At 38.2% G+C, this 16020-nt stretch overlaps 1 pseudogene; it reads right to left on the bottom strand.

Annotated features, from left to right (window-relative positions):
- LOC128581078 (X-linked retinitis pigmentosa GTPase regulator-like) overlaps positions 1–9082 on the bottom strand; it is a 34878-nt pseudogene extending 25796 nt beyond the window's left edge.
- Between the last annotated feature and the right edge of the window lie 6938 nt (positions 9083–16020).

Here is a 16020-nt window from a genome sequence, read left to right as displayed (position 1 = left end):
AGAGGAAAAGCTTTGAGTTTTACTCCATTCAGTAAAATATTGGCTGTGGCTTTGTCATAGATAGCTTCAATCAGTTTTAGAAATGTGCCACCTATGCCTATACTCTTCAGAGTTCTAATTAGAAAAGGATGCTGGATTTTATCAAATGCTTTTTCTGCATCTATTGAGAGGATCATGTGATCTTTATTTTTGCCTCTGTTAACATGGTGGATAACGTTTATAGACTTGCGTATGTTAAACCAGCCTTGCATCCCTGGGATGAAGCCTACTTGATCATGATGATTGACTTTTTTGATGATAAGCTGTAATCTATTGGCTAGGATTTTGTTGAGAATTTTTGCGTCTATGTTCATGAGTGAGATTGGTCTGAAATTCTCCTTTTTGTTTGGGTCTTTTCCTGGTTTTGGTATCAGGGCGATGTTTGCTTCATAGAATGTGTTGGGGAAGATTCCTTCTTCCTCAGTTTTTTGGAATAATTTCTGCAGTACAGGAATAAGCTCTTCCTTGAAGGTTTGATAGAATTCTGGAGTGAAGCCATCTGGACCAGGGCATTTTTTGGTTGGAAGCTTTTTTATTGTTTCTTTGATCTCAGTGCTTGAAATTGGTCTGTTCAGAAGGTCTATTTCATCCTGGCTAAGTCTAGGGAGAGGGTGTGATTCCAAATATTCATCCATTTCCTTCACATTGTCAAATTTCTGGGCATAGAGTTTCTGGTAGTATTCAGAGATGATCTCTTGTATCTCTGTGGGATCAGTTGTTATTTCCCCTTTATCGTTTCTGATTGAGGTTATTAGAGATTTTACTTTTCTATTTCTCGTTAGTCTGGCCAATGGTTTATCTATTTTATTTATTTTTTCAAAAAACCAACTCCTTGTTTCATTAATTTTCTGAATGATTCTTTTGTTTTCAATTTCATTGATCTCTGATTTGATTTTGGATATTTCTTTTCTTCTACTGAGTTTAGGCTTAGATTGTTCTTCTTTTTCCAATTCCATAAGATCTCTCGTGAGATTATTGATGTGCTCTCTTTCTGTTTTTTGAATGTAGGCATCTAAAGCGATGAATTTTCCTCTCAAAACTGCTTTTGCAGTATCCCACAGGTTTTGGTAGCTTGTGTCTTCATTGTTGTTATGCTCAAGGAAGTTAATGATTTCCTGTTTTATTTCTTCCTGCACCCATCTGTTATTCAACAGAAGATTGTTTAATTTCCATGCCTTTGGGTGGGCTTGAGCATTTTTGTTAGAGTTGAGTTCCACCTTTAGTGCCTTATGGTCTGAAAAGATACAAGGTAAAATTTCAATTCTTTTGATTCTGTTGATATTTGTTTTGTGTCCCAGGATATGATCAATTTTGGAGAATGTTCCATGGGGTGATGAGAAGAATGTATATTCTTTATCTTTGGGGTGGAGTGTTCTATATGCGTCTATCAAGCATAGTTGTTCTAGGGTCTCATTTAAATCTCTTACATCTTTGTTTAGTTTCTGTTTAGAGGATCTGTCCAGCTCTGTAAGAGGTGTGTTAAAGTCACCTGTTATGATGGTATTATCAGATATCATATTGCTCAGACTGAGTAAGGTCTGCTTCAAGAATCTGGGAGCATTTAAATTGGGTGCATAAATACTTAGAATTGAAATGTCTTCTTGTTGTAGTTTTCCCTTGACCAATATAAAGTGACCATCTTTGTCTTTTTTGACTTTAGTTGCTTTAAATCCACATGTATCTGAAAATAAGATTGCAACTCCTCTTTTCTTCTGAATTCCATTTGCCTGAAAAATTGTCTTCCAACCCTTGACTCGGAGCTTTAATTTGTCTTTTGAAGCCAGGTGTGTTTCTTGCAGACAGCAAATGGATGGCTTGTGTTTTTTAATCCAGTCAGCCAATCTATGTCTCTTCAGTGGGGAATTCAAGCCATTAACATTTATTGAGATAATTGATAAGTGTGGTAGTATTCTATTCGTCTTATTTTGTGAGACTCCATTGCTTAGTTTTGTCTTTTGCGTCAGTGTGGAGGTTAGGTTCTGTCCTTTGATTTCTGAGTTCTTACTTTGCTGCTGATCCATTGTGGTGGTCAGTGTGCAGAACAGGTTGAAGTATTTCCCGTAGAGCTGGTCTTGTTGTGGCGAATTTCCTCAATGTTTGTATATCTGTAAATGATTTGATTTCTCCGTCAATTTTGAAGCTTAGCTTAGCATGGTACAGAATTCTGGGCTGAAAATTGTTCTGTTTAAGTAGATGAAAGGTAGATGGCCATTGTCTTCTTGCTTGGAAAGTTTCATTAGAGAAGTCTGCGGTCACTCTGATGGATTTGCCCCTGTAGGTCAACTGGCGCTTACTCCTGGCAGCTTGCAGAATCTTTTCTTTTGTCTTGACTTTGGACAGGTTCATCACAATGTGTCTTGGAGAAGCTCGGTTAGAGTTGAGGCGACCTGGGGTCTGATATCCCTCTGAAAGCAGTGTGTCAGACTCTTTGGTGATATTTGGGAAATTTTCTTTTATAATATTCTCTGGTATGGCTTCCATTCCTCTGGGGCATTCTTCTTCCCCTTCTGGAATTCCTATAACTCGTATGTTGGAACGCTTCATAAAGTCCCATAATTCTGACAGTGAACGTTCTGCTTTCTCTCTCTTCTTTTCTGCCTCTTTTACTGTCTGAGTTATCTCAAGAACTTAGTCTTCTACCTCTGAAATTCTTTCTTCTGCATGGTCTAACCTGTTGCTGATACTTTCCATTGTATCTTTAAGTTCCCTAATTGACTGTTTCAGTTCCTTCAGGTCTGCTATATCCTTTTTATATTCTTCATATCGTTCATCTCTTATTTGATTCTGTTTTTGGATTTCCTTTTGGTTATTTTCCACTTTATTAGCAATTTCCTTCATTGTTTCCATCATTTCTTTCATTGTTTTCAACATGTGTATTCTAAATTCCCTTTCTGTCATTCCTAACATTTCTATACTGGTGGAATCATCTGCAGTAGCTACCTCATGGTCCCTTGGTGGGGTTGTTCTAGACTGGTTCTTCATGTTGCCTGGAGTTTTCTGCTGATTCTTCCTCATGAGTGGTTTCTTTTATCTGTTTCCTTGCCCTAATTTTCCTTTCACTTCCTCTTGCTCTTTAAGTTCTTGTGCCTGTGGACTAAGGGTTACAGGACCAGAAAGGTGAGAAGGTTGAAGAGCAAAAAAAGGGGATGAAAGAAAGGAGGACCGAGTGATAAGAAAAAAAGAAAGATAGAGAAAGGAGAGGGGGTGGGTATAAGGAATATTGACAAAAAGAAGAGAGACACAGAAAGAGGGAGACAGGGCAATATAGGTGTACAGTAGGGTACTTTGACACAACCTTAAAAAACCCTACCTTCTGGGGGTGCCCAGTTGCGTGGTTCCCTTGAGGTCAGCAGCTCTTTGCTAACCTGATCAGACACAGTACCCCACCTCCACCAAGTAGAGAGGAAAGACAAAAATGCTATAAATCAAACCAAAAGAAGCAAACAGAAAACTTTACAGGGATAAAATTGGGTGAAAAATCAAATTGTATCGGTAGAAACACTAGCAAAAATGAAGTTGAAGTTATTAAAAAAGGCAGCAATGGGAAATTACAATTAAACTAGGAAAATTGAGAAAGAAAAAGGGATCTGTGTGGAAAAGATTGAAATTAAAAAAACAAAAGAACATCAGCAACGTCAAAATAAACAAACAAAAAAAAACAACCAAACAAAAAAAAAAAGAAAAAAATACAGAACCAAAAACAAAGCAGTTTGTATATGTTATTGAATATTGTCTGGGCAACACGTGGTCTTCTGGGGTATGAGATGTTAGTCACAGTTCTGATACGACTGGAGGCTACTGATTTCTCAAACCCCAGCAGGTAGACACCCTAAATCTCTCTTCAGCCTACTTAAAAGGCACTTTGAACTTGTAAACTTGCTGAGCGGAAGCTTTCCCAGCTTTCTCGCTGGAATCGCTGCTGAAGTGGCTATCCACTTACTCCGTGTGCCAAAACCGGTCTCACTTTGCCCCTGAGTGTTAGGGCTGCAAGGCGGCTCAAACCCCACCCTTAGGCTACTTGGTTGCTGGGTTACCAGCTCCCACCTGTTTCTAGCTCTGCGACCCTGAGGGCGGAGCTTGCCGGGGCAGATCACTGACAATGGATCCGTGTGACCCACCGCCAAACACTATTAGCTCCGTCTGGCTCAGCGGCTCAGACTGGGGCCCTAGACAACGGCCAAAGTTCTCTGCACTCACGCTCAGGCCTTCCCCAAGGCAGTTCAACTCAGTGCCAAGTCCAAGGACATCAAAATAGTTCACAGGTAAGGCCTTTCTGGTTTGCATTCTCGCTGCTACTGAACTTACAGTTGTGGGCGGGTTTAGACGGATTGAACACACGCGACCACTTGCCGGTTTTCCACTGTTTTAGTCCTCCTCTTGGGGTCCAGAAGTTTCTCGCTGACTCCCTGTATCTTCATAGGAGTGATGATAGGCAGTTCCCACCAGCCAGAGATGCCTGGAGTCCTATCTCCCCAGACTCACGGTGCCCAGATGCAAGGAAGCTGTTACTCGGCTGCCATCTTGCTCCGCCTCCTCAATTTAATTTATTTCTAAAGGCTCCTTTACAAAGTTTTCAAGTTGATGCTGGACTTTTCTTTTCTTTTCCATTCTGTCCTCTGCAAGGGGCTGTTTGGGTGCCCTCACTATCTGGTGGCTCACTTTTCTCAGGGTGAGAAACTCTAGAGAAAAAGGTAAAACTGCAAAGCCATTTATATCTAGCCTCAGAAGTTCTATATCACCACTACTGTAGTGATCTATTATTTACAAAAATGCACTCTAATTCAATGAGAAAGGGACTACACAAGGTCATGAATACCAAAGGATGAAAATCACTAGGAGCAATCTTGGGGGGTGGAAAACACAGAGGTTTGTATGAAGAAAATTTATTTGAGCTTGACAGCAGTAACATTACCTGTGAGAGAAAAAAGAAACCAATACTAGACAGAGAGAGAAGTTAATGTGATACACTTTCAACAGTGGCCTCAGCCAAAACCCTGGAGGACTCAGGAACTGTGAAAGCCCTTCAGATGTGTGCTGAATTGAAGACTATCTTTGTACACTCATATCAAGCAGTCATTGAATGTGAATCCTCCCTGTTCAATGTCTTGAACAAGACATTGTTTTCATCCAAGGGTGATTCTTACTTAGGGAAGAAAAAAGGTGTGCGCTATCAGCAGCCAATATTCCTAGGAAAAGAAGGAGTAAACAATGGTACACCACAGCAGCCCCTACATAATGAAAGTTGGGAGATAATTGATGAAATCTTTGGAAGCTAAATATCAAATAGTTGCTAATTTACCATTCTATATTCAGTGAAAGTATCTTTTAACATTAACCAGAAAATAAGCATATTTTCAGACAAATAAAATTAAGGGAACTTGTGACATAAGATCTTTACTAAAAGTAATTAAAGAAATACCTTCAGGCTGATCCAAAGGTGGTGAGTTATCTCAACTGACTACATTAAATTGAACTTTTTCTCATGCTTCCTTCTCACTACTGCACCTGACATGTCTTAAAAAGAATCTTCAGCCAGAGGGAAAATGTTCTCAAATACAAGCAAAAAAAAAAAAAAAAAAAAGCATGAGGGAGTAAAGAACACAAGAGCAATAAATAAGTAAATATAAATGAGTATTAATTGTACAAAACAATGACCATATGTCATCTGAGATTTAAGTTATATATAAAATAACACAAAAATGGGAAAAAGGTAATAGCATAAACTATAACTTGTATTAGGCTGTTATAAGTCAAGGTTGTATGTTGTATATCTAGAAGTACTACATGAATAGTTTAATGATATATGATTACAAGATAATAGAAGGGGTAAATGGAATAATTGTTTTAAAAAAGTTTGGTTAATCCTAAAGAAGGAAAGAAATAGAAAAATAAAAAATATAGGTGGCGCCTGTGGCTTAGTGAGTGTCCAGGGTAATGGGTTCAAACCTGGCCCCAGCCAAACTGCAACAAAAAAATAACCGGGCGTTGCGGCGGGCGCCTGTAGTCCCAAGCTACTTGGGAGGCTGAAGCAAGAGAATTGCCTAAACTCAGGAGTTGGAGGTTGCTGTGAGCTGTGATGCCACAGCACTCTACCAAGGGTGACAAGATGAGACTCTGTCTCTACAAAAAAATATATATATACACACATATATATATATATATATACATAAAATAGATGACCCTAATAGAAAATGAATAGCAACAATGCATACATTAATATGTGTGTAAACTCAACTATGTCAGTAATTACATTAATTGTAACTGATCTAAATAAAAAGAGTACAGGCTTATGGTTGTCAGATTGGAATAAACAACAACTGTATTGCGCTAACAAGAGTCAGACTTAAATATAAAGACACAGAAAAGTTGATAATAAAAAATACCAAAAAAATGCCATGTGTGATGGTTGATTTTAGGTAATCTACCATTAATCTTAATCACAGGGCATGGTAATATTAAGAGACACCCTAAGGGATTTCTGGGTATCCTTTTCCCTGTCTTCATTGTGAATAATAATCTGATTTCCCTTTGGTAATCTGTGTCAATTACCTTGGCCAACATGATAACTACCTTCCAACCATGCTGATTCAGAGGCACAAGCAACCCAACGTGGCCTGATGGCAGTCTAACTTCTAGTCTAATGAAATCAATGTTGTGTCTCCTGGTGGCAGGACTCCTCCCTCTGCAACAAAGACCTCTAGGCCAGCAGAACACAAAGCACGGAATAGGCATGCTGATTCCCACCATATCACCATTCACTCCCCTATGTGGCCTGTACAGAAGACGGATGGGCCTGAAGAATGGCAATGGATTGTTCAAAGCTTAACCAAGTAGCAAATCCAATCGCAGTTGCTATGAAAGATGAGGTTCCATTGTTTGAGCAAATTAACACATCTCCTGATACCTGGTACAGCTATTGATCTGGTAAATGCCATTTTCTCCATTTCTGCCCACAATAAGACTCATCAGAAGTAGTTTGCTTTTAGCTGGCAAGGTTAGAAATAAACCTTCACTATCCTACCTCAGGGCTATATCAACTAATGAGCCCTATGTCATAATTTAGTTTACAGAGATCTCGATCACCTTTCCCTTCCACGAGATATCATGTTGGTCCATTACATTGATGACATTATGCTCCTTGGACCTAGTGAGCATGAACTAGCAACTATTTTGGACTTACTGCGTATCATAGAGTGGAAAATAAATTCTACTAAAATTCAGGGGATTTTTAATTTAGTGAAATTCCTAGGAGTTCAGTGGTGTAGGGCACGCCAAGATATCACCTCAAAGGTGAAGAAAAAGTACATCTGGCCCTGCCTATAACCAAGAAAGAGGCACAAGAGCTTAGAGGACATATTTGGATTTGGGAGGCAACGCATTTAGTTAGTCACTCTGGCTCATGTAAAGAGTGACTCAAAAGGCTGCTAGCTTTGAGTGGCACCCTGAACAGAAGGCTCTGCAACAGGCCCAGGATGCTGTCTGTGCAAGATACTCTGCCACTTGGGTCATAATTCAGCTGATCTAATGGTACTTAAGGTGACAGTGGCAGATAGAATGCTGTTTGGAGACTTTGAGAAGATCCCTACAGATAAGTTGCAGTGGAGACCCTTAGCTAATTTGGAGCAAGGTCCTGTGATCATTCACAAACAACTATTCTACTTTTGAGAGACAGCTTTTGGCTTGCTACTGGTCTTTAGTGGAAACTGAACACTCAAATGTGGACCATCAGCTGAGCTACCTATCATGAACTGGGTGTTGTTGATCCACCATGCCATAAAGTTGTGCAAAAAGTGCTTTGAAGGGTGGACTAGGCACTGACATCTGTGCATAGCTTCCTAAGGGGAATGCCCCAAAGGTGACCATTCCCATTCAGCAGTGAGCTAAGTGTCTCTTTTTCTAGGATGAGTTGGCAAAATTAACTGTCAGACCTTGTATGACAATTGCTCTGATGGCCAGTCCAGAATAAGAGTTTCAAAATTGCTTTGAAGGATGACAAAAGAGGAGAAGGCTAGGGCCTGCTTTAGAGATGGTTCTTTCTTTCTGCAGTTTTTGGCTGGGGCCGTGTTTGAACCCACCACCTCTGATATATGGGGCCGACGCCCTACTCCTTGAGCCACAGGCACCACCCCAGGTGGTTCTTCACCATATGCAAGCACCACCTGAAAGTGGATAGCGGTAGCACTACAGCCTTTATGGGACATCCCTGAAAGACAGTGGTGAAGGGAAATCTCAAAGGGCAGAACTTCAGGCAGTGCACCTAGTTATGCACTTTCCTTGGAGGAGAAATTGTCAGACATTCAATTACATGTCAATTCACAGGCTGTAGCCAATGGTTTGGCTGGATGGTCAGGGACTTGGGAGGAATGTGATTGAAAAATTGATGGCAAAGAAATTTGATGGAAAGGTATATGGTAAAACCTCCCTAAGTGGGCAAAAGATGTGAAGATATTTATGTCTGATGTGAATGCTCAAAAAAGGGTGACTTCAGCAGGTCACAGTTGGACAGGATAACCCATCCTATGAATATTTTTTCAGCCACCCCTTCACTGCCCAATGAGCTCATTAACAAGGTGGCCATGAGAGAAGAATGGAGGTTATGTTTGGGCTGAGCAACAGGGACTTATATTCACTAAGGCCAACCTGACTATGGCCATCTTAACTGCTCAGTCCACCAGCAGCAGAGACAAAAGCTGAGACTCTGATGTGACATCACTCCCTAAAGTCATCAGCTGGCTACCTGTTGGAATGTTGATTATGCTAGACTGCTTCAATCTTGAAAAGGGCAACATTTTCTTCTTACTGAAATAGATACTTACCCTGCATATGAATTTTTCTTCCCCCGCACACAACTACCACCTGCAGACTTGTAGAATGCCTTATCTATCCTCATGGTATTTGACATAGCATTGCTTCTGATCAAGTAGTAATTCACTTCACAGCCGAAGGTAGGCAGAAATGGACTCATGCTGATGGAATTCACTGTTCTTACTATGCTCCCCAGCATCCTGAAGCAGCTGGCTTGCTTCAGGATGCTGGAAAGCATGGCGGGATAGCATTTGAAGTTGCAAATATAGCACCTGCCAGGTGACAATACTTTGTAGGGCTAAGGAAAGATTCTCCAGAAGGCTGCATATGCCCTAAATCAGCATCTGCTATATGGTGCTATTTCTTCCATAGCCAGGATTCCTGGGTCTGGAAATCAAAAGGTAGAAACGGGATTGGCACCACTCCCTATTAGCTCTAGTGATCCACTTACAAAATATGTCTATTTGCTTCTTGTTCCATGATTTTGTGTTCTTCTGGCCTAAAGGTCTTAGTTCCAGAGGGAGGAATTTTACCATTGGGAGACAAAACAAGAATTCTTTTTTTTTTTTAATTTTTTTTATTTTTATTAAATCATAAACACATCGATCATATATACATTAATGCATTTATGGGGCACAATGTGCTGATTTCATATAGAATTAGGAATGCTTATGTCATTCTGGTTAACATATACCTGATCTCATTTACTTAGTTATTGTGTTAAGACATTTATACTCTATACAATAGATCCAACATTTACCCTTGCATTATACACCATAAGTATGATCCCACCATTCACCCTCCCTTGATATAATGCCTCCCATCCCCCCCTTCATCTTGGGCCATAGTTGTGATCTATTGTTCATATGAAAGTGTGAGTGACTGTAAATTGGTTTCATAATAGTACTGAGTACATGGGATATTTTTTCTTCCATTCTTGAGATACCTTACAAAGTAGGATATGTTCCAGCTCCATCCATGTGAATGTAAAAGAGGTAAAGCCTCCATCTTGTGGAGAGAAGAGAACACTTTTACACTGCTGGTGGGACTGCAAACTAGTACAACCTTTCTGGAAGGAAGTATGGAGAAACCTCAAAGCACTCAAGCTAGACCTCCCATTTGATCCTGCAATCCCATTACTGGGCATCTACCCAGAAGGAAAAAAATCCTTTTATCATAAGGACACTTGTACTAGACTGTTTATTTGGCAATTTACAATCGCCAAAATGTGGAAACAGCCTAAATGCCCACCAACCCAGGAATGGATCAACAAACTGTGGTATATGTATACCATGGAATACTATTCAGCTATTAAAAAAAATGGAGACTTTACATCCTTTGTATTAACCTGGATGGACGTGGAAGACATTATTCTTAGTAAAGCATCACAAGAATGGAGAAGCATGAATGCTATGTACTCAATTTTGATATGAGGACAATTAATGACAATTCAGGTTATGGGGAGGAAGAAAAGCAGAAAGAGGGATGGAGGGAGGGGGATGGGGCCTTAGCGTGTGTCACACTTTATGGGGGCAAGACATGATTGCAAGAGGGACTTTACCTAACAATTGCAATCATTGTAACCTGGCTTATTGTACCCTCAATGAATCCCCAACAATAAAAAAAAAAAAAACCCAAAAAAACAAAAAAGGAAATTCTAAAAAAAAAAAAAAAAGAATTCTTTTGAACTGGAAGTAGACTGCCACCTAGCCACATTGGGCTCCTTGTGTCTCTTAGTCAATCGGCCAGAGAAGGGAATAACAATGTTGACAGGGGTGTTTGATACAGGCTACTAAGGGGAAAGTGGAGTGTTATTCCACAATGGAGGTAAGAAAGAGTATCCCTGGAATACAGGAGATTTCTTAGGGTGTCTCTTAGTAGTGTCATGCCCTGTGATTAATGTCAATGTGAAATTACAATCTCCCAAACCAGGCAGGACTATGAATGGTGCAGACCCCCTTCAAGAATGAAGATTTTGGGCCCCCCACCAGCTAAAGAACCACAACCATCCAAGGTGCTTGTCAAAGGCAAAGAGAATACAAAACAGCCAGCAGAAGAAGGTAGTTATAAATACCAGCTAAGACCATATGACCAGTTACAGAAAAAAGGACTGCAATTATTAGGAGTATTTCCTTTCTCTTTTGTTAAGAATAGATTTGTGTGTTCGTGTACATATATTAAGCAAATATCTGTTCTCATTTTTCTCTTACCAAGTAACATAAGATATATTGACTTTATATCAGTATTTAAGAATTGTTAATTTTATGTCATAATTACGAAATATCAGGAGAAAAGCAAACATCTCCAAGGACTTTACCTCCTTTTCTGGGAAAGGGATTAGTGTGTTTTTAACTGTATACGGGATGTTGAATCAGGTTAGGTGGAACTGTTATCTTGCTGTTGTCTTTATCTGGAAAATAAGTATAGTTCAAAGGAATTCGTATCAATGCCAAGTTGGGGTATTTATGATGGTTTATTTTAGGTGTCAACTTGACTGGATTAAGAAACACCTTGAGAACTAGCAAACCATTACTTCTGGGTGTCGGTGAGGTATTTCCATGGAAATTGGTGTGTGAGTCACTGGACTGAGTACAGAAGATCTGCCATCAATATGGTGGGTGGGGGCATCCTACAGTTGGCTGGGGGCCCAAACAGAACAGTAAAGGAGAAGAAAGGATTTTCTTTCTCTCTCTCTTTTTTTCTTTTTAATTTTCTTTCTCTTTTTCCTGGAGCTGGGACACTCTCCTCCACCTGCTCTTGGATATCAGAATTCCAAGCTTTCGGGCCTTCGGACTCCAGGACTTATACCAAGGACCCTCCGAGTTTATAGCTTTCAGCCTCAGACTAGAAATTACACCATCAGCTTGCCGGGGTCCGAGGCTTTGAACTTGGGACAGAGCCACACTACACACTACTGGGATGTCAAGGGTCTCCAGCTTGCAGATGGCTAATCATGTGAGCCAATTCCCCTAATAAATCCCCTTTCATATATATATATACAGATAAGTCAAATATACACATCCTATTGGTTCTATCCTTTGGAAAACCTTAACAAAATCAGCTGTTTAGTGTTTGCATGGTGTGTTTGTATGGTGACTAGAACACCATGCAAACACCACATGGCTGAAAGATGGTGTGCTTATACAGACAGTCCCTGACTTAGAATGGCTCGACTTACGACTTTTTGACTTTACAATGATGCAAAAGCAATATGAATTCAATAGAAAATGGACTTTGAATTTTGATCCTTTCCTGGGTTGGTAATATGCAGTAAGATAACATTTGCAGTGCTGGATAGTGGTGGCAAGCTGGCAGTTCCCAGTCAGTCAAACAATAATGAGGGTAAACAACTGAAACTTACAGCATACTGTGTTGTTAGACAATTGTGTACAATTGTGGGCTAATGTAAGTGTTCTAAGCACTTTTAAGGCAGGCTAGGCTAAGCTATGATGTTGAGTAGGTTATATGTGTTAAATGTATTTTCAACATTATAATATTTTCAAACGACTATAGGTTTATTAGTTCATAACCACATCATAAATTGAGGACTATCTGCACTAAAATCAGACAACATACATTCTATGTAAAAAGAATTACCATAAAGAAGGAGATCTCATAATCATAAAAAGGCTAATCCAGTAGGAAGATGTCACATATCAAATTTGTATAAATTCCATAACAGAGCTTCAAAGATTACTATAGTTTCAATGTTTGTGTCCCACCCCACCCCCAAATTCATTTATGAACATTTAATTACAAATGCAATAGTAGGTGGTGAGCCTTAGGGAGGACTCTGCCCTTAAATCATCAGGGCAGAGTCCTCATAAAGAAGATTAGTGCTCTTTTAAAAGAGGCCCCAGAGAGCTGCTTTGTCCTTTCCACCATATGAAGATAGAGCAATATGATGTCACTTAGGAGGAATCAGGACTTCACCATACACCAGGTCTGAGAGTGTCTTGATCTTGGACTTCCCACCCTCTGGAACAATTCGATATAAATATCTGTTGTTTGAAAGTTACCCAGTTGATGATATTTCATAAAAGCAGCCCAAACTAAGATAAATGATAAGAAATCAACAGAACAAAAGAAGCAATGAATAAATCCATATTCACAATGAAAATTTTCAGCAGACTTCAAAAAATAGTCCAGCAAAAAATCTGTAAAAACAACACAATTGACCAACTTGACCTAATCAGTTTATTTAGAATACTGCATCAAACAATGATGGAATTCATCTTCTTTTTAAGTACAAATGGATCTTTTATCAAATCACAAAGAAAGACTCAACAAATTTGGAAAAAAGTAGAATCAATCATGGTATCTTTCTAGAATATCGTAAAGGAAGAAACAAAATTATTACTACAATAATGCTAACTGCTTGATAATTAAACAATAAAATTTCAAACAAAACAATAAATAAAGAAATAAAAATGAAAATTAGAAAACTTTTGACTAAATCATAAGGAGTACACACAACATAACAAAGCTTTTACTGAGCTGTACCATGCATAAAAGGAAATATATTGCTTTAAATGCATATAGTAAAGAAGAAAAAAACCTAAAAATAATCATTTAAGTGTCAATCTCAAAAAGCTATGACAAGCAAATTAAATTAAAAATGACAAGCAAATTAAATTTAAAGAAAGTAGAGGAAAGGAAAATAAAGGTAAATCAGTGAAAGGCAAAAGAGACATGTAATTAATAATACCAGAATAGCAACAATTGAGTATTTGTAAAGATTAATAAAATGTATAAGCCTATCTCAAGGCTTCTCAGGCAAAAGAAGTGATGGCACAAATTAATTAAAAAAAAAGAGAACTGTAATGCAGATCCAATAGACACAGAAAGATAATAAGATAATATTATAAACATTTTAATATTAGTTAATTTGACAATTTAAGTTTGATAAGGATAAATTCCTAGAAAAATATAATTTACTCAAAATGTGAGACGTAGAAAATCTGAATAGGTCAATATCTATTAAAGACATCTTAATATCTATTAAATATCTATTAAAGATATTTAATTTGTTATTTAAAAATCTCCCCCACAGAAATGTCTAGGCTCACATGACTTTAGTGGTAAATTCTTATACAAATTTAAGGGAGAAATAGCACAAAACTTGGGTAAATTCTTCCAAAAACAAAAGAGAGGACTGGTTTCCTCATGTCTCCTTTATGACACTAGTATAACTACAATTCCAAACCTGACAATACATTGTAAGAAAGAAAATTACAGACAATCAATTGAATTAATTGAATGTAATGCTATAGAAATCGAATTTATTCTAGAAAGGCAAGATTGGTTCAACATTTAAAAATTAACACAACCACATTAACATAAAAAGGAGAATGGTTATATGAACATCTTCACAGATGCAGAGAAATAATTTGATAAAATTTCTCTCAGTCCTGTCTATTGTATATTTTCAAAACTCTTGGCAAACCAGAAATAAAAGACAACTTTTTTTTTTTTTTTTTTTTTTGTAGAGACAGAGTCTCACTGTACCGCCCTCCGGTAGAGTGCCGTGGCATCACACGGCTCACAGCAACCTCTAACTCTCGGGCTTACGCGATTCTCTTGCCTCAGAAAAGACAACTTCTTAAACAAGTAAAGAATTATTACAAAAACTCAATAGCAAACAACCTATCCAATACTGAAATACTGAAAAATTTCCTTCTAAGATTGCAAATGAGACAGAAGGCCAGCTATTAATACATATCTTCATCACTTTACTGGAGTGCTAGCCATTGCAATATTTTTTAAAAATAATATATGAAAGAAAGAAATAAAACTGTCATTACTTATAGATATCATGAATATATGTCAAGAAAAATCCAAAAGCATCTACAAACTGTATTTGCACTAATAATTGAATCTATAATGTTGAATAAAGGGCCATTATTTTAAAATCAGCTTTATACATAATCTGCAAACAAACAGAAAATTACATTTTTCAATATGCTATTTATAATAACATCAAAACACAAACTACACAAAGAATCAAGACAAGATTTTGTTTTGTCGTTCCTTTAACCAGCCAACTAGGTGCTTATTTGATACCACTACTCATATATCAAAATGCTAAATTAAAATCAGAAAACTCCAAGAGTTGGAGAGATTGGGCAGTATTTGGACTTTTTATGCATTGCTGGTAGGCTTGTAAGTTGGTATAAAAGTTTTAAATACCATTAGGTAATATCTAATGAAATTAAATACACACATGCTCTATGACTTATTTTACTCCTAGGGGTGTGTGTGTGTATATATATATCACAGAAATGTGTACACATGCTCACAAAACACATATCTTAATATGGAAAATAAATATGGAAATTACAAAAGGCAAAGGCTATTTATTCAGAGATTTCTCTGGCAAGAGAGTCAGCCACTGTCACATTTGGCAGAGACTCAAAGGCAGGCAGAGGAGTGGGAAAGCTTACTGATAGAAAAAAGACAAGGATTCAAGTGAGCCTCAAGTGGAGGTTGCTGGCACAAGGCAGCTGCAGCTGGACTAAGCAGAAGTGAACTCTCCTATCTGATTGGTTAAAAGAGCATATTTGGCCGATGCTAAGGTAGAAGTAGGGCCAAAAATTAGGGAAACTGGCAGTAAAGATCAGGTTTTGGTCATTTGGGGGCCAAGCTTCCTGTACTGATTGCTGCGGATATTGAGGGTCAGAGTTGTGTTTTTCTATGTGATTTGGCCATTGTACTCAGTATCTCACTAGAATGTTCATATCAGCTTTCACAACAGCCCCCAAATTGGAAACTACCCAAATGCTCAACGTCAGTATGATGTATAAATGGAACATATTCACCTGATAAAATATTATGAAGCAATGAGAATGAACAAACCACAACTACACTCAACAATATGGTGAACCTCACAAACACAATATTGACCAAAAGGCAGACACAATAGAATTGCGCTTGTCTGAGGCACAGAGGCAAGCCTACTCCATACCGTTAGAAGTCAGGATGATGGGAAAGGGGGATAAATAAGATAGGAGTACAAAGCAGTGTTCTAGGAAACAGGTAATTGCTTTGTTTCTTGATCTGGATGTGGGTTTCATAGGTATGTCTAGTTGTGAAAGTTCATCAGAACTTAGACCTTTGATAAGACTTATTATGTAATTAGTTCCCAATAAAAAGTTTGAAAATGATCTAACAACTTAT

Source organism: Nycticebus coucang, chromosome 3 (genome assembly GCF_027406575.1).
Source record: "Nycticebus coucang isolate mNycCou1 chromosome 3, mNycCou1.pri, whole genome shotgun sequence".
Taxonomy (NCBI): domain Eukaryota; kingdom Metazoa; phylum Chordata; class Mammalia; order Primates; family Lorisidae; genus Nycticebus; species Nycticebus coucang.
Note: the sequence above shows the minus strand (reverse complement) of the source record. Positions and strands in the feature narration are given on the sequence as shown.